General features: G+C 38.1%; 1 protein-coding gene across 2 annotated transcripts in view; it reads left to right on the forward strand.

Annotated features, from left to right (window-relative positions):
• The window catches only part of LOC122563673 (stabilizer of axonemal microtubules 2-like), a 40,791-nt gene that overhangs the window by 988 nt on the left and 21,237 nt on the right, over window positions 1-18,566 (forward strand). The window lies entirely within an intron of this gene.

Consider the following 18,566-nt stretch of genomic DNA (forward strand, 5'->3'; position numbering starts at 1 on the left):
AGTGATTATAGGATTCTTTGGAAAAAAATGAATTAAAATAAAACTTGAAATGGGGAAAAACTGATCTTCTGTAATACTGTGAGAATGAGGAATTTTTCGAATAAATTATTTTTCCTTACAACTATCCAAGAACCATGTGAAAATAGGGAAATTATGCTTGTGAATCTTTCATGTGCCGTGCTACTGGCAAGTAAGCAGTAAAGGTGACTGTTACAGATCATTCAGGAAGTCTAAGTTGCTGTGGCAACATGCATTTTTTACACATGTACGCCAGAGCTATGAATTGTGGGGATAGAAGCTCCAATGTTTTTTTCACGGTGTGACTGATCAGGAGTCTCACCTGCTCTTTGTATGTGTTAGCTTGATTTACACGTTGATACGCAACCTGTTTGGTCATCGAGCCTTGGGGTGGGACTTGAGCCCAAAGCTTCTGCCTCAGATGGAAGTATGCTCTTCTCCGTAGTACAAGACCTGAAATAAGCATAGCCATGTTATTCTCTGAATTTCTTTCCATTTTCCATTTGAGGCATTCCTTGATCTTGATGCTTCCTGATGTCATGTTTTGCTCTTTAGGCAATTGTTTTTTTTTCCATTTCCTGGACTATTACAGGTTCATTATATTCCACTGGACTTGTACACATGTATAGTTTTATAAATAAGTCAGTTTAATGTACTTTATAGAGATGGAATCTCCTAAAGGTTAAACTTTCCATTGCTCTCCAGCTGAGGTCTCAGATGAAATTACAGCGTCATTGTGTCATGTGATTCTAAGATTTTAACCAAGGAGGTAATTCAGTTCATAAACTCTGTGCCAATTCATTCAGTTGCCCAACTTGTCCCATTCCACTGCTCTTTCCTCAGTTCTGCAACTTTCCTCCATTTAGTTCTTTAAACTGCCTGTAAATTGAGTAATTTCTCCTTTTTTTTCCAATCACTTTAAATCTGGTTGCTGATTTGATAAACTACTGGAAATCATTTCACCTTACTTATCAAAACACTTAAAGATTTTGAATGTCTCTAAGCCTCTCCTTCAATGTCAAAGGAAAAAAATTCCCAGTTCTCCACTCTTTATGTAACTCTAGTTCCTCATCAGAAGTGTGCCTTCTCTAAGACCTTGACATCCTTCCCAAAATGTGGTGTTTAGAATTGAATACTAGCTGGTGCATAGCCAATGATTTTTATAAATGTTTAGATTACTTCATGCTTTTTCTTGTTTTTAAACAACATTCTCAAAATGTCAATGTTTTAAAGAAATTGTGATGCTGCAATGTAAATCAAATCATGTTAATTTAGTGGGCGGCACGGTGGCACAGTGGTTAGCACTGCTGCCCCACAGCGCCAGAGACCCGGGTTCAATTCCCGCCTCAGGCGACTGACTGACTGTGTGGAGTTTGCACATTCTCCCCGTGTCTGCGTGGGTTTCGTCCGGGTGCTCCGGTTTCCTCCCACTGTCCAAAGATGTGCATTTCAGGTGAATTGGCCATGCTAAATTGTCCGTAGTGTTAGGTAAGGGGTAAATGTAGGGGAATGGTTGGGTTGCGCTTCGGCGGGTCGGTGTGGACTTGTTGGGCCGAAGGGCCTGTTTCCACACTGTAAAGTAATCTAATCTAACACACATCCAATGGGAACAGTTGAGAAGGAGTATTTGTCAAGGTTGTGGGAGTGTTCCCTGCTCAAATACTGTGTGGGATTTTAAATGTGTTAGAACAAATTGACAAAGCAGCAAGGACTGGGTAGTGTAGTGCTTTCCAGCAAGTGCATTACAATACAAGTAAACAAACATATCAGGTGAAAGTATTGACCTTGTGTAGCTACTCTGTTTCTTAGAGAGAAGTTTATTTGATAGATGGAATAATAGAGGTATGGAGGTTTAATGTGTGTGTGTGTGCGTGGAATGGTGGGGGGTGGGATGAAAATTTAACTCCAACCTATTTAACATAAAAATATGAAGATCTGTAAGCAGTATTAAAAGATGACTTAAATTTTTAAAGTCAAATGGTTTGAAAAATTAAATAACCTAATATTAATTTTAAAGTTATTGAAGGGACCACTTGCCTTTATCTCTTTCAAATAACAAACACTAAAATCGTAGTCCAATACTGCTATGTAGCTTAAAAGAATCGAAGTTTTTGCAACTTGAAGATTGAGTGGGATTGCTTGGTGTACGTCTGTGGATGTACAACATTGCTACTTCCGTAACAGTGGCACCAAGTGTGTCTGAATTAAGGAAAAATTGTCTAGCAACCTTGTGGTCTGGACCAAATCTCCAGATTTTGCTGTTCCCTGTTTGGACTTTTCCAACTATAATACTTGTGTCAAGCTGTTTCTGGCTTATTGACAAATAAGCGCCAACCCTTTAAAACCCCAAAAAGCTCAGGTCGTGCAGTGCCTTGTTAATTTGTTAAAGAATGCACTTATAATAAATATTTTCCTGTTAATGATGAAACCTGCTGTAAATTATTTTTATCCTGAATAACATCTGTCGGACAAATTGATCAGCTGGATGGTTCAGTCGAATTGTTATGCATTTGATGATGACTTGTGGAATTATCAGCATACGTTTTCCAATTCAGCCATGACAGTTAAGTTCCATAGATAATATAGTAATATTACACAAGCATTCCGGTGCAGATAATATTCTGACTGAAAACTATAGTTCAGATTGAGGGATAGATTCACAATTCGAAGAAATAGAATGGAAGTTCTCATCACCCAGAATTGAAGTAATGCCATTAGTAGGAGAAGATAATTTCACTCCTTTTGAGCCTGTTTTGCCATTTGATAAGATCATGTTTGATTCAGTAGGAGTCTCAATTTCTTGTCTGCTTCCTATAATCCTTGATTTCTCATCTATTAAAATCATTATAATTTGGGTGGTCAACTAGAACTATCTATCTTCACCATTAGAGATGTTCAGATTATAGAAAGCTTGGATGCTTTCAGCACAGAAGATTTGTTTTGTATTTATTTATTCATTCATTCATTCTTGTGCGAGCTCTCTGCAAGAGTTACCCAGCTAGTCCCTTTCTCCTGTAAGCCTATGATTCTTTCCCTTCAGCTGTTTATTTATTCCTTTTGGAAGCTCTAATTCAATCTGGATCCACCCCACTATCGGTCAGTGAATTCCACAAATTTTAATAACTTGATGCACTGAAACATTATGCTTGTCATCTTAAATCAATGTCCTTTTGATTCTTTGCCTTTTCACTGTTATGAAGAGTGTCTCCATATGTTTGAACCTCTAACAGTTTTGAATGCTTTTATCAAATTTCCTCTCCATCCTTCACATCACTGAGGAGAACAGCCCCAGCCTTTCTAATCTATGTAGCTGATGTTCCCCATCCTTGGAACAACTTTCATCAACCCTCTTTACGTTCTCTGTGCCTTCACATCCTGCTTGAAGTGTGATGCTCACAATTGGACACATTGTTCCAGTTGATGCCCAGCCAGTGTGCTTTTTATAAAGCTAAACCTTTTACCCAAAATCCATCTGCCTTAATTCCCCATTTGTAGCCTGTCACTTTCTTCAAAATTCTGCACATGCTGTGAAATATCTTTTTCTTGTACCCTTTTTTTAAACAATTATATTCTTGTCATTACTCTTTTCTTGTTCTTCCTGACAAATGTACTATTTCACAGAACTCTGCCTTATATGTAATCTGCATTCTCTTGACATCTATTGCTGTCATTTTCAAAGTTCACAACATTTAGAAGTTTTGTTATCGACAGATTTTGAAATTGTCTTGAATTTCCAAGTTTACACTAATTATTAGGGACACTATTTGATCTATATACTGACCTCCGGAGAACACAAAGGGAAAGTGAACAGCCAGAGTTCATATTGATATTCACAACATGAGAGATGAGGTCTTGCAAAAGGAATTTAGGGAGTTAGGTTGGGACCACTAGGGATGTAATCTTGGGATTACTGTCTGTGCCACATGCTAGTGATGCCAGAAATAGGTAGTCCATGCATTTGAATACATGGCTAAAGAGCTGGTATAGGAGGAAGGGCTTCAGATATGGATCGTTGGAATCTCTGAATCCCAAACAGGGAGGTTTGCTAATGCACCTCAGGAGGGTTTAAACTAGTGTGGCATGGTGGTGAGAAACGGCACCAAGCCAGCATGTGGAGTGATTTGAGGAGAAGGTTGTTTAGCCAAGTAAGTCTAATAGGAAAAACAGGCAGGGCCAGGTTAACATAGCGAGATTGGCATTTGAAGTGTATTTATCCCAGTGAAAGGAGTGTAACAGGTAAGGCAAATGAGCTTAGAGCCTGGATTAGTACATGGGACTGTTGATGTTGTAGCCATTGCAGAAACTTGGTTGAGAGAGGGCAGAACTGGCGGTGAAAAGTTCCAGGGTTTAGGTGATTTCAGGTGAGATGGAAAGGATGTGAAAGTAGGGGGAGGGGGGAAGGGAGAGTTGCATTACTGATTAAGGAGAATATCACAACTGTACTAAGGACATCTTGGACGCTTCACCAAGTGAAGCAATATAGATAAGAATTTAGGAATAAGAAACATGTAGTTGCTATGATGGGGTTATACCATAGTCTTCCCAATAATCAGCAGCAGATAGAGGAACATATATGCAAGCAGATCATGGAAAGATATAGATTTTAAAAAAAAACAGGTTATAGTAGTGGGTGATTTATAACTTCCCAATTATTGACGGGGCAGAATTTTGTTAGGTGCATCCAAAAGGGTTTCTTCAAAGAATATGTGCATAATTCAACTAGGGAAAGCACCATACCAGACCTTGTATTGGGAAATGAGTCTGGTTGGGTGATTGAAGTTTCAGTTGTGGAGCATTTTGGAGCAGTGATCATAATTCTATAAATTTGAAGATGGTTATGGTAAGGAAAAGTCTCGTCCTTTGCTGCAAATGCTAAATTGGGGTAAGGATAATTACAACAGTATTAGGCAAGAACTGGAGAATCTAAGTAGGAGAGGGGTGTTTCAGGGTAAATCCACAACTGGCAGAGTCTTTTAAAGGCCAGTTGATCAGAGTTCAGAACCAGCATCTTCCTGTGAAGATAAAAGATAAGGATAACACGATTTATGAAATATTGAAAGATTAATCATAAAGGAAGCACATGAAAGGCCAAGGAAACAGACAGAAGACTGGAGAATAGCCAGTGTTGTTTCTTCAAGAAGGGCAACAGGGATAATCCAGGAAATTATGGTGAGCCTTCCATTAGTGATAGGGACATTATTGGAGAAGATCCTGAGGGATAGGATTTACAGGAAAGAATGACTTTTTGTGGGGGAGGCCTTGTCTCAAACTTGATTGAGTTTTTCTTTGGTTTCAAAAGTTATTTGGTCATAGAGGGTAATTGAGGGGTGTTTTTCTTTTCTGACTGGAGGTCTGTGACCAATGATGTTCCACAAGTGTGGAGTCCTCTGTCTGTAATATATATAAATGATTTGGATGAAAAAGGTGGTCTGATAAGTTGCAGACACCAAGAAAATTGATGGGAGTTGTGGATAATGAGGAAGGTTGTCAAAGGATACAGTAGAACATAGGTAAGTTGTAAGGTTGGGTGGAGAAGTGGCAGATGGAGTTTGATCTGGACAAGTGTGAGGTGATGCATTTTGGGAGATCAAATGCAAGAGGAAAGTAAATGGCAGTACCCTTGAGCATTGATATAAAGGGGGATTTTGCGGTACAAGTCCATAGCTCCCTGACAGTGGCAATACAAGTGGAAAAGATGGTAATGAAAGTGAACAAAAGCTTGCCTTCATCAGTTAGGGCATTGAACATGAAGATTGGCAAGTTCTGTTACAGCTGTATAGAAGTTTAGTTTGGTCACATTTGGAATATCGAGTGCAATTCTGGTCACCGTACTATAGGATGGATGTGGAGGCTTTGGAGGGGATGCAAAAGGGGTTTACCCAGATGTTGCCTGGACTGGAGTAGATAAGAAGAGGTTAGACAAACCTGGATTGTTTTTGCCAGATTGTCGGAGGTTGAGGAGCCCCCTATCGAAGTATGTTAAATTACAAAAGGTATGAAGAGAGTGGACAATCGGAGTCTTTTTAAAAGGATGAAAATGTCAATTACTAGGGGCATAAGTTTAAGGTGAAAGGGGATAAGTTTAAAAATATGGGAGACAAGTTGTTTTAGAGAGTGGTCGGTGCCTGGAACAGGCTGCCAGAGGAGGTGGTGGAAGTAGAGGCGAGTAGAATGTTTGAGGTGTTAGTTTAAAATGGCACAAAACTTGTGGGCTGAAGGGCCTGTTCCTGTGCTGTGCTGTTTTATGTTCTATGTAATTATGTATCTTTCTCCAGTCTGAACAACTGTTCATCACCCCTCTCTTTCCTATATTCAGCCAGTTTTGTATCCCTGTACTTTAGTCCTTTGCCAATCTCTATCTAAGACACATCAGAAATTATGTTGAATACCTCCACAATATCTCTGTTTGCTTTTCGTCTGCCTCCATGGATGCATCTATTCAGTCCTGGTGACTTTTAAACCTTTTGTAGGTCAACTCTTTTAATAACTCTTCACTTAGACCATCTCCATTACCCCTCTTTCTCTTACCATTACTTGGGCAGCATCTTTTGGGAAAAACAAGTGTAAAGTATTAATTTAATATCTTGGACGTGCCTCTACCTCCATGTGTAGTCTCCCTTTTGATCACTATTTGCCCCCTCTCTCCTCTTACCACAATTTAAAAACTTTTCACAGGTGGTTAAATAGTATGATCAATGCCAGTTCCTCCTTTTATACCCTCGCTTTGCCAACTTCCTTTCTCATTTCTTCTCTGAACTTTCTACATTCAGCCTGGTTCTCACTTAACCTACAACCTGCCATATGCCCCCTGCTCCTTGTTCTATTTAACCTTGCTTTCTCTAGACTTTTGGGATCTCTGGAATTGTTTATCTGATTAATGCCTCTAAAGGCAGCCCATTGTTCAGTCGCAGTTTTGCGTGGCAATGTTTCATTCCAAATTACCTGGGAAGGACAAGTCCATTCTTGCCCCACTGAAATTGGCCTTCCTCCAAACTCGTGTAGCTTTGTTAGATTCCTGCTTGACCTCTCTTTATGGCTTGTGATACTATGGTCACAGGCCAAGCTATTGATATTATCTAATCAACCTGTTCAGACTGAGATATTATTACAACTCTCTGGAACTGGTGGGTCTTGAGCCTGATCCTCCTGGCCCACTGCCACTGAACCACAAGGATCATCGCAAAACCATCATATCAAAAGCAATTTTCAATGGGCAACACATACTGGTCTCGGCAATATATCCTATAACTGAATTACAAAGATGAGCCCAGAAGAAGTTTTGACATTTTTCTCTTAGTGTCTCATAAAACACATTAAAACGTTAGCAAGCAAGTTGTAATTTGTATCTCCTTTTGTTTGAGGTAACATACCTAATGCAAAAATTGTGAGATACATATTGGATAAGCTGGGATTGAACTTCAAAGGTTTAACGGTAGTTGACAATAGCAAAGACACACAACTATTTCGTGGTTTTCAATTTAACACTGAACTGGATATTGGTTGTAGTTAATCTCTGTAAAGGTATGAGGAAATGATTATAGTTGCATTTGATTTTTTTATAAAGGGTGCATATTAATGTAACTCAGAACACAAGAACGAATTGGTTGTCTGCTCACTTTGCACCTGTTTGTAGCTACCAGCATTGAAGGGTTATATTAAGAAAGATTGTCAATGTATCTGAATAAAGGAACTGATGAATAACCATTCCAAAAATTGGATCAACTTTTCATATTGGTTAGAAAAGATTGATACAATTTGCACGTGTCGCATAGGTTAAATTGCTGCAGTACTGATTTTTAATTCAAAATGAACATAAATTTGGTTTATTAATTGAGATGTAGCTGTTGGTGGTTGGGCTAGCATTAGTTGCCTGTTAGCACCTTACCTAAAAGCTACAATGTTCAGAGAAATTGATTAATACTTGAAGCTTCTTTCCAGAAAAAAGTATGTTTTAAAGGTAATGCCCATGATGATAATGACCAGGTGGAAAATTGGACATTGCCAATCACAGGTGTAGCAAAACCAAGGAGAGAATTTGTGGATTATAAATCTGACATTTTGCTTTAAATTCAAGCAATATCTTTGTGGTTAATATTGATGATTTTTACACCTTGGATGTCATCCATAGTTTGTCAACACAACTTGGGGTATTAGAATGAGTTGAAGGTAACACTTTACAAATTGCAAGCTACTTTTCTGTTAGCTTGGATCAGTGTAAAACAAAGAAAAAGCAGTATTTTTTCCTTAACCATACGATTTTAGCTCAAGACAGAGGGCACAGTCTAGAACAGGCTTCAGGCTTGGACTTCAGTGTAATGTTATTTATTACACATTCATAAATACTGTTATACATGATGATAAATATATCAGGCTTTGATTTAAATTAGGTCATAGCTAATGCAACTACCTGCTTGATGTGCTCATGAATCTTTCTAGCCTAGAATATTCTAACTCCGTATCCCATTTATACTCTGTGACATGCACCTCCATGACAAAATCATGAGGGTCCTCCAGGGCTCAAAAGCCCTTGTAAAATAAATGATTTTGATATTTATTTTTGCAAGCCTAATCAATGGCTCATGGACGTAAACTAGACTTCATTGCTACAAGTGAGATTGTAAGAGTTAAAAGTTTTGTTTGAATTAACAAGGGAGTTGGAGAGAGTTTTTTCCTCAATAATTTGACATCCATTTTTTTTAACAAGTCTACAGTCCCAACAGTCTCAAATAATGATTGCAAGAGACTTGCACCAACTGACCAAATTACATGAATACCACCCTCTCAAGCAACTAAGATTCTAAAATGTCATTGATAGACATCCTCCTATCTCTAAGACAGCAGAATATAAAATCTGTCCCATTTTTATCATTTGAATTGCTAATTTGTAACCAAAAGTTTGCTGCTATATTTGTCAAAATAAATAAAATGCATTCGCAATTTGTATTAAAGTATAATTGAATAATGAGTAGGTGTTTCGGGAAGTAAATATAAACTGTGGCTGTACTGAATATCACCATAAGGTGGCAGCATATACTTTAAAATGGCATTGGCAAAAACCCTGATCTTGAGGGAAATTGAGTGGTATCCCAGGCAATTGTGATCCATCAATCAATGCTGGAATACTCAGAAGAGCAGGGTGGGAGATGGGTGAGTTAGAAGAAGTTGGGGCAGTGATGATACAGAATGCACTTTTCACAAAACAAAATTGTATGAATAAAAGATGCATTTAAGCAGCATCATTCTCTCTCCTGTTTCCATGTTATTTGGCTATAAAATGGTACTCTGCTCCGCTACTGTGCCTTAATTACACATACTCCTAGGACACAACACACACACACTGCTGTTTTATTTGAATATAATTTAGTAGGATCACAAAATGATGAATAGAACCTTTTGTAACTGTCCTACAAGCTGGATTTGATGCCAACATGGGAATGATTACTGCAACAGGTTGCAGCAATAAAGAAATGATTTGGTTTATTTCCATGTCATTCAGATACCCTCAGGCAGAAGGACTAAAAATATCTAAAAAAAATCAATGTGCAAAACAATTTGCCTGATTTATGTAGAAAAATAAAAATTACACTGTCCCAACTTTTCCCTTTTAGCTTTAACTTTTTCTCCCCATGAAGAATTAAAAGAACCCCATGTAAACACTGAGAATCGAACCACACGTCCTCTGTTGTGAATTATTTGCACCAAATTTGTTTCATTGAATCTTGTTGAATGAAAGACTATTCATGAGATGGAAAATGAAATATACTTAGTGATCGATAACACTTGATTTACCTTCTATTTCATAAAATGCTTTCAATTCCCATTCCTTCTATATACTCTATTGTTAAAATATTTATATTTCTACTACACAGCTGAGAAATTTTATACATAAAAATGCAGGTATGCAAATACTGCACAACAAAGTTTAAAGAACAGCACTCGTGAGGCATCTTACAGCTTACATAGCTCACCATAACAATAGTTGTGGAACTCAATAGTGCAGTTGAAAAATGTGGTGCTGGAAAAACTCAGCAGGCCAGGCAGCATCCGAGGAGCAGGAGAATCAACGTTTTGGGCATAAGCCCTTCTTTAGGAATCTGAAGAAGGGCTTATGCCTGAAACGTCGATTCTCCTGCTCCTCGGATGCTGCCTGGCCTGCTGTGTTTTTCCAGCACCACATTTTTCAACTCTGGTCTCCAGCATCTGCAGTCCTCACTTTCTCTGAACTCTATTGCAGTCAGTTCTGCTTATATCGTGGCAGTTCCATTCTTGTGTAATCCTACGTTTATAAGAAAATCGCGTAATAGCAGCACCATTTAAAGTAAGGGGGCCAGAATTGCAATATAATCAATACACACTTTAAAAAAGTTTACACTATAGAAACGCTGTCCCCAATTCATCAATTACATTAGTGTGAATCTGCATTAACAAAATGCGTGCTATAGCAGTGTGACCCATATGTGTCATGGTCAGGATGTCAAGATACCTTTTTAAGAAGAATGGTCATGATATCATCACTATCACACAGCATGTGACGTAAGGATATAATTACCTCATACTCCATTTCATCTATGGTCCATTGAAGCATGGCATGCTTTTGAAAGCATGCTATACTTAATTATAATCTAACAATTTAAGTTTAATCCAGACAACGTGAATGTAATCCTTATATATTTTGGTCACCAGTTTTTTTTCTAAAAAAACATCTGTTGTTCTTCAGTACCACAGTCTCCATTACGGTTTGTTAAAGGAGATAACATTGCCACATCCAGTGAAAACATCCTGCGGGAGGCAAATCTGTAGCAAATACAGATTGTAATCTGTCTTTATTCATTTTGACAATATTGAATATGCTTCTGCTATTTCCATTCACCCCTGTTATAGATTTTCTTTTCTCATTATTTGTCCTGGTACCATCCTCATTCAGCATGCATCATTGTCCTTTTTAGTTTGTCATTTGTTCCATTTAATCATTAGCCTTCCCCGTTCTTTCATTTCCTTCTTCACTCAAAATCTGTTAAATCAAACTCCTTCCAGTTCTCATAAAGGATGAGTTATGACCTGAAACGTTTCCTTTCTGTGCTGATTTTTGCCAGATCTACTAAGTGTTCTCAATGTTTCCTCTTTCCCTCTATCCAGTGACATGACTTCAGAGTTTGAAATAAAATTATCACTGCTTTCCTGCCTTTTATCCAAGTTTTAAAAGAGCATATTATATCACGTGGCACTTGATGTTATCTAAAATAACCAACTCCAATCACTCTGCTGGGTTTTGACTTGGTTTATTCATTAGCTCCATTGCTTTCAATTCATATCCATTCTAGAAAATTCTATTGTCAAAATATTTATATTTCTTGGATTGAACAAAATCTGAAGTAAAGTGGAATTGTGGGAAAAGAGCTGAAATGGTGTGTTTATCTTTTGAGAACATATATTATGCTTTTAAAACCTTTTACACAGGTGGTTGGCTGTAATATGTGATAAAATATGGCCAAGTCAATGCAATAGTAGAATATTGATTTAGGATAGCTTTCATCCAGATTCCTACTGGTAAAAATGTCACTGCACTATGAACTTGTACACTCCACATGTGTGTGAGAGAGAAAGACAGCAGGTGAAATGAAACCAAGCAGACTGGATCCCTTTACAGTTTTGGAATGTTTCACAATCAGGAGAATGTCTTTGGAATGTTCCAATGGAAAAGATGAATTGTCTGACTTTATCCCCAATTTCTTTTTTTATATATAATTTATAGCTTTCCCAGGGAAGAATAAAAGCTTTATTTTGATTACAATGAATTTAGCACCACAAGTCAGACAAAAGATATTGAAAATTTAATTTGCTGTTATTCATATTGAGTAACACTGGTTCCGATGACTGAATTCTGAGTCACTGCCTGTGTCTTGCTGCCTGTTTGTTGCAGATTTTATACTACCGTATCCTATCCTCCCCACTTCACCAGTTCCCTCCAACATTGGAGAATATGTTCTTTTTCTGCTTCAGTCTAAATAATCAGTACAAAGGAGGCTACTTGGCCTGTCATGACTATATAGTTATGATCTGATTTTTGGAAAAACTGCTTTAAAGATCTTTTTTAAAAAATGGAAAAGACTATTAAAATAGGTGTAGCCCCAGGACAGACTTGTGGATTTGGATGAATTTTGAGGGGGGAACAATCCATAATTTAATTACGTTTCACTGGTTTGATCAAGGAGTTAACGATTGTTTATAACCAGACCCCAGGCAAGTTTCCCCAAGTTAACACAGTTCCCAATAGACATCCTGGTGAGGAGGGATTAATTGGCTCCCCTTCTTTTATTCAGCCACTCTCTTGGTTGACTGCAACAAGGTTAGTTTGAAAAGGGTCCCCTTTGTATTTGTGCCATTCTGCCAAATCAAATGAATTTGTTTAAGAGGAGCCAATATGATCAGGTTTTGAGTTAACAAAATGAGTTTTATTAATTATGAAATGCACAAATAAAGTAACTCATAGAAATTAGGAATAACAAATGAGTTAAAAAGATAAATGTAAAAGATATACAGATCAGTCTGTTTGGGTGGTTATTGAGGAGTTAATAGTGGAATGTTGATATTTGAAATGTCTGTCTCATGGATTTTCAAGTCATTTGAAATATTTTTGTCTTGTTTCCTTTTGCTAGCGATTGGCTGGCTGCAATCAGTAAGAGTCCTTCCTGTTGCCCTGCATCCTTTTGACTGTCTTGTTAGTTAGCTGGCTTCTATCCTGAGTGAGAGAGTTATTACATCTGCAATGCAGGGGTGACTGATGAGAGGTTCTTAGACTGAGAGTCTTGAGGCATATTTTTCCCATGAATACTGCTTTTCTTTTAGCACACCTTTCTATCAGTGGTGCATACAGAACAGGGTTGCAGTCTTTTGGTTTAATCTCCCCCCCCCCCCCCCCCCCCCTTATTCCTAAAAGGGCAAACTACAACCAATGTTTTCAAGAGGTGGCATTTTGCTCTGTTGGGTTTAGTAGTCAGCACCTTTTATTATCTCTTCTTGTGTTTGTTTCTGTTTTGAACTTGCCCTGACACAAAGGTACAATATTCCCTGGGTCCCACACAAGACTTTGCCAGACAGCATTTATTTTTCAACTGTAGTCTTTTTTTTTGTTTTCTGTAGTAGTCTCCTCCTTTTCTTAATTTTAAAATTAGTTTTGCTTTTAAAAGTTTAAAGCATTCATATAGTACTTTTGGGAATCTGCTCTGTTATCACATGATGTGTTGTGAGTGTGTAAATTGGGCACAGGCTAAGATGAAAGTCTATGGGAAAGGGCTGATTTTTGAAGTGCTAGTGTCTTAATTGGAGCATAGCCTAGATTTTTGTATAGGTCACATTAACAGTAGCAAAGGCAAGCAAGCTATCTGCACAGGGAGATTTAACCTTCAACCACTTGAAAGAATTTCTTTTGGTGAGGAGAGAGAGAGAGAAAAATACATTCTCAAAATACAATGACCTGCTGTAGAACTATTGGGTCGCAAAAAATTACATCTATAGAAGCAAGTCATTAATCTAGTCATTTTGCCTTCCATTCATTCCAATGAGAGGTCACCAATGAACTGTTAAGTTAGTTTCTCACTCCATAGATGCTGCCTCACCTGAATGTTCTCTGTATTTTGTGGGTTCAGCACCAATCAGAATGTATTTTTCCACTTTGCATTTTTTTCTAGTGTTGATCTGATTACATCTTTCACTTTTTTTTTGGAAACACAGAAATGAGCAATGTAATAAATGTTGGACATAGGATGTAGATATCCTCTTCCACTCGAGAAACAGTTGATTCTTCTTGTAGTTCCAAGCCAGGTTTTTCCAATTCACTCTAGGGTTAGGAATTTTATGCAGTTGTTGCCAAGGGCTGGATTTGTTTCTAAAGATTTAGTGAGACCTATTATTACTGAAAATGTTTCCATTGCCTGAGAAGACTGGAGTAGTGTTTTGAGTTTTGCTTTACCACAGGGATTAAATGCTCATGATACAATGAATAAAACTGTCCACTATTTATAATTTGCTAAACCGCATGTGTTAATTATATCAGAGTATAATTTTAATAAAATAGTATGCACGTATTAAACAATTCCAACTTCACATCTATATTTTTGTTTTTAAATATGACATAATATGGAGTTGGAATTGTTTTTTAATATCGTTGTCTCGTTTGAGTGTGCAAATGTGAATGTGTTTACGTTAAGAGGTGGTTTTTAGTGTGTATTTCAAATGGAAATAAAGTTTGAAATACCTAGCAGTTCTCTTGTCTTAAATTTGAACCCAAAACTTTCAAACAGTTGCATCTCAATTGCCTGTCTGGGAAACACTGTGAATCCCCCAGAGTTTAGTTAGAATTGGAAATTAGATCATAAGACTGTGTACACTTGGATATATTAACAACTGCTGACTTTAACTTTTAGGTACCTCACATACTCAAGATGCATTTTAAACTGATGATCTATAATGTTCATTCCTACCAGAAACTTATTGAACCAGGAGTTCTCATAACTTAATGCCTATATATATATATAGGCATTAAGTTATGAGAACTCCTGGTTCAATAAGTTTCTGGTAGGAATGAACATTATAGATCATCAGTTTAAAATGCATCTTGAGTATGTGAGGCTACGTAAACCTTGGCCCAGAAATATACTACTTCTGCACTTGCCTCAGCGATTTGCTATTGGGATAGCCAGAATCTTTCCAAAACCTCATCCATCTGCTTGTGCACCTGCTCTAACTCAATGTTAACCACCAACAATCAATCTGTGAAGTTTAACTGATTTATTATTGTCTAGGTAGCTGATGTTCAGTGATGCATTATTCTGATTGGATACTGTTAAATATTATGCTACTATCATCTCTCTTGCTGAGGTCCTCTCCCGCTGTGACACTTCCACCTGACTGACCTCAATCCCCAAAATTAGATCCAGCAATTCTAGCACAGGGTAAAGATTCTCAAAGAATAGTCACCAGTTATTACTTGACTTGTGGTATTCTCTGGGCCACCAGTATAGTAGATTATCAAAATATTACTGAACAATACATGAGTGATATATTATCAATTGTGGGATATATGTTAATTGATATTGAAGCATGCCTTGTTCTTGTTAATTCCAGTACAAAATAATTCAAAAATTGTGTTTGACTGAAACCTGGTGCAAGAATGTGATTTATATTCTAATTTAGTAATAGTTGTTTGCAAAAGCAAGAATATTTCTGCAGCATTTTTGTAGATTGATAAAATATTTGTACTGTGTCATTTTGGTCTTTTTACTTCATTCAAGGGTGTATTCTATATTTGGAATTTCCCCCTCTAATGTAACTGCACAAAATTTCCCAGTAGTCAAATTGTCATAGTAGTCTGAAACATGAATGTTATTCTGTCTGGCCAAAGAAATGCCAATCAAATTGCCTAAAATTAAGCTTCAAGAAACCTACGTGAATGCTGATGCATGCCTCAGGTTTTCTGTTAAACTTGTATCCTCCTGAAACTCATTGACATTTGTTGTCACTCCCAGAATATTTAGTCGTGATCCAGAAATAAAGTTGCTCCATTTTAAATGTTAGTCTTTTTAAAGCAGGCGGAAGAACACGAACCCTCCTTGGTGAGTATTTTGGCTCTGATTTAGAAACTGTTGGCATGTCAGAACAAACATTTCTTGTCAGAAGTTCAAAACAGTTCCATGGTAAATTTCCCACTACTATGAAAACAAAACTATTCTTTATGAAAAGTTGTCATTCTACACGGTGTACTTTCTAGTCAAGAAGAAATTATTGGGGCATTTTTACATTGGAATTACTGAGAGGTGCATGGATCATACTGTTGTGCTAATCAAGAACTTTAACTTACCATAATATTAAATAGGGAAACTATTATTTTAAGAGCGGAGAAGGAAGAATTTCTAAAGTGTGTTCAGTAGAACCTCCTTAATATGTATAGTTCTTGTTCCAGGAAGGCAGTATTACATTGTCTCATGCTGGGAAATGGAATAGGTCAAAAGGAGAGTACCACAGTTGAGCAGCGTCTTGAGAATACTGATCATAGTAGCAAAAAGTTAACATGAATTATGGAGAAGTGTGTGAAATAATGTGGTATAAAATTCCCGGTACTTGGAGGATTAATTTCAGTAAATTGAGGGATTCGTCTTTTTGTAAATGAGTTAATAAGTGGCATGAGAGATATTGTGAGGCAATGGGTGACATTTTTAAGGAAGAGATGCTTTTGATACTGACCAACACTTTATTCTATTCTCTCCAAGGGGGAATGGATGACAACAAAAGATCAATTTGTGGTTGACAAAGGAATTAGATATTGGAATGAAAAGCACTGTATCATATTACAAGGGTGAATGAGATTGAATACAGGAAGTGCAGAGAAGGGAAAATGGAAATAAGCCAGAGCATTTATTCTAGCTTCCAAATTCATGCTAAGGAGTTGAATAAGTATATTGACAGTAAAGGGATTGTCAGAGGAGAAGCTGGACTGATTAGAGACCAAAATTGAATACTTTACATTTGAGTTTACTAAGGAAGAGGAATTTCTCCAATCTACAGTGTAAACATACAAACATATCAAATGGAGCAAATGAAGCCCACTCACCACCTTCAGCCTGTCTTACTATTGTTTTTTTAAATACCACATTCCCATTTACACTGGTAACCCTTCATTCCCCTGCCTAACAAGAATCAATCTAACTCTGCCTCTAGAGAAAACGGAGGCAAAGGGTGCCAGTGTCTTGCATCCCTCTGAGAGAAGAAAATTCCCCTCATCTGTCCTGAAAGGGCAACTCCTGATTTTATAAAGTGCCAACTATTTCTGGACTTGTTGACAGAAGGAAATGTCCATTCCATGCCTACCTGGTCTAAATTTTTTTTTTTGAGATCTTATTGGCTTCAATCAGGTCACCTCTTACTGTTGTAAACTCCAATGGAAACAAGCCAAGCCCAAAAGCCAATCTACTTGTTCTAAGTATCAAGCTAGTAAATCTCCTTTGAATCACTTCCCAATGTATTTACACCATAATCTTAAATAAGGAGACCAATGTTGCACACAATATTTGGGATGTGACCTCACCAACGTCTCATAACTGAAGCATAACATCCTTTTTCTATTCAATTCCTCTTGCTATATAGACTAGCATTCTATTAGCTGCCTGAATACTTGCTCTACCTAGATATTAATTTTATGGTTCATGCACTAAAACACAATTTTCCACACATTGGAATTCACAGTAATTCTCCATTTAAATAATACTCTGCTTTTCAGTTACCAAAGTTAACAATTTTGTGCTTTCCCACACTATATAATCCAAATGTGAGATTTTTCACTCAACCTATCTGTGTCCATCTGCAACTTTTGTCTTTTGCAACATACTTTTATACTATGGCTTGTGAATTAATCTAATGTGCCTTTATGTTTCTCACCCCATTTGATGTGCCATCTTATCAAATGCCTTCTGGAAATTCAAGTGTAGTACATCTATGAGCTCCCCTTTATTCACACCATCTGTTACTACTTCAAAGAGGTCCAATAAATTGGTCAAACCCTGATTTCCCTGTGATGATACCGTAATGATGACTCCTGATTATTTTGAGCTCGAAATATTTTGAGCAGAGAGCGGCGCGAGCTGGGCGGAAGTGAGGTTGGAGCGCAGAGCTGGTCAGGAAGGTAAGTGACTGATATATAAAGAACTTACCTCGACGCCAACGGTCTTCTCACAGCAGAGAGCGGCGCGAGCTGGGCGGAAGTGAGGTTGGAGTGCAGAGCTGGTTGGGAAGGTAAGTGATTGATATTTGAGTAGGTGTGTTCTAGACCCCAGGCCCTACATAGTAGGGCCTGGGGTCTAGAACACACCTACTCAAATATACATACTCAAATATACACACCTACTCAAATATACATAGGGCCTCCCTCCCATCCTCCTCCTCTAACCTAATTTTAAAGTCCACAGGTAAGCTACTCAGTGTTCTCGTTTTCGGAGACGAGGTGTAGAGTAATGGCAGCGCAGGCAGTGGAATGTTCCTCCTGCAGGATGTTCGAGGTAGGGGTGACCACCGATACTCCTGCCGACTTCATCTGCAGGAAATGCAGTCAGATCCTGCTCCTCACAGAACGAGTTAGGGAACTGGAACTGGAGTTGGATGAACTGAGGATTATTCGAGAGGCTGAAAGGGTGATAGACAGAAGCTACAGGGACATAGCTACGCCAGAGAACAGAGGTAGCTGGGTAACAGTTAGAGGTGGGAAGGGGAGGAAGCAGGCAGTGCAGGGATCCCCTGTGGTCGTTCCCCTAAACAATAGGTATACCGCTTTGGATACTGTTGGGGTAGCAGGGGTAAGCTGCAGTGACCGGGTCTGTGGCGCGAGGTCTGGCTCTGAGACTCAGAAGGGAAAGGGGGAAGAGGAGGAGAGCGCTAGTCATAGGAGACTCTCTAGTTAGAGGGACGGACAGGCGATTCTGTGGACATGGGCGAGACTGTCGGATGGTTTGTTGCCTCCCGGGTGCCAGGGTCCGAGACAGCTCTGACCGTGTCTTCAGAAT

This window comes from Chiloscyllium plagiosum, unplaced genomic scaffold (assembly GCF_037043375.1).
Source record: "Chiloscyllium plagiosum isolate Xiang-an unplaced genomic scaffold, Cpla_swu_hap1 HiC_scaffold_2, whole genome shotgun sequence".
In the NCBI taxonomy this organism is placed as follows: domain Eukaryota; kingdom Metazoa; phylum Chordata; class Chondrichthyes; order Orectolobiformes; family Hemiscylliidae; genus Chiloscyllium; species Chiloscyllium plagiosum.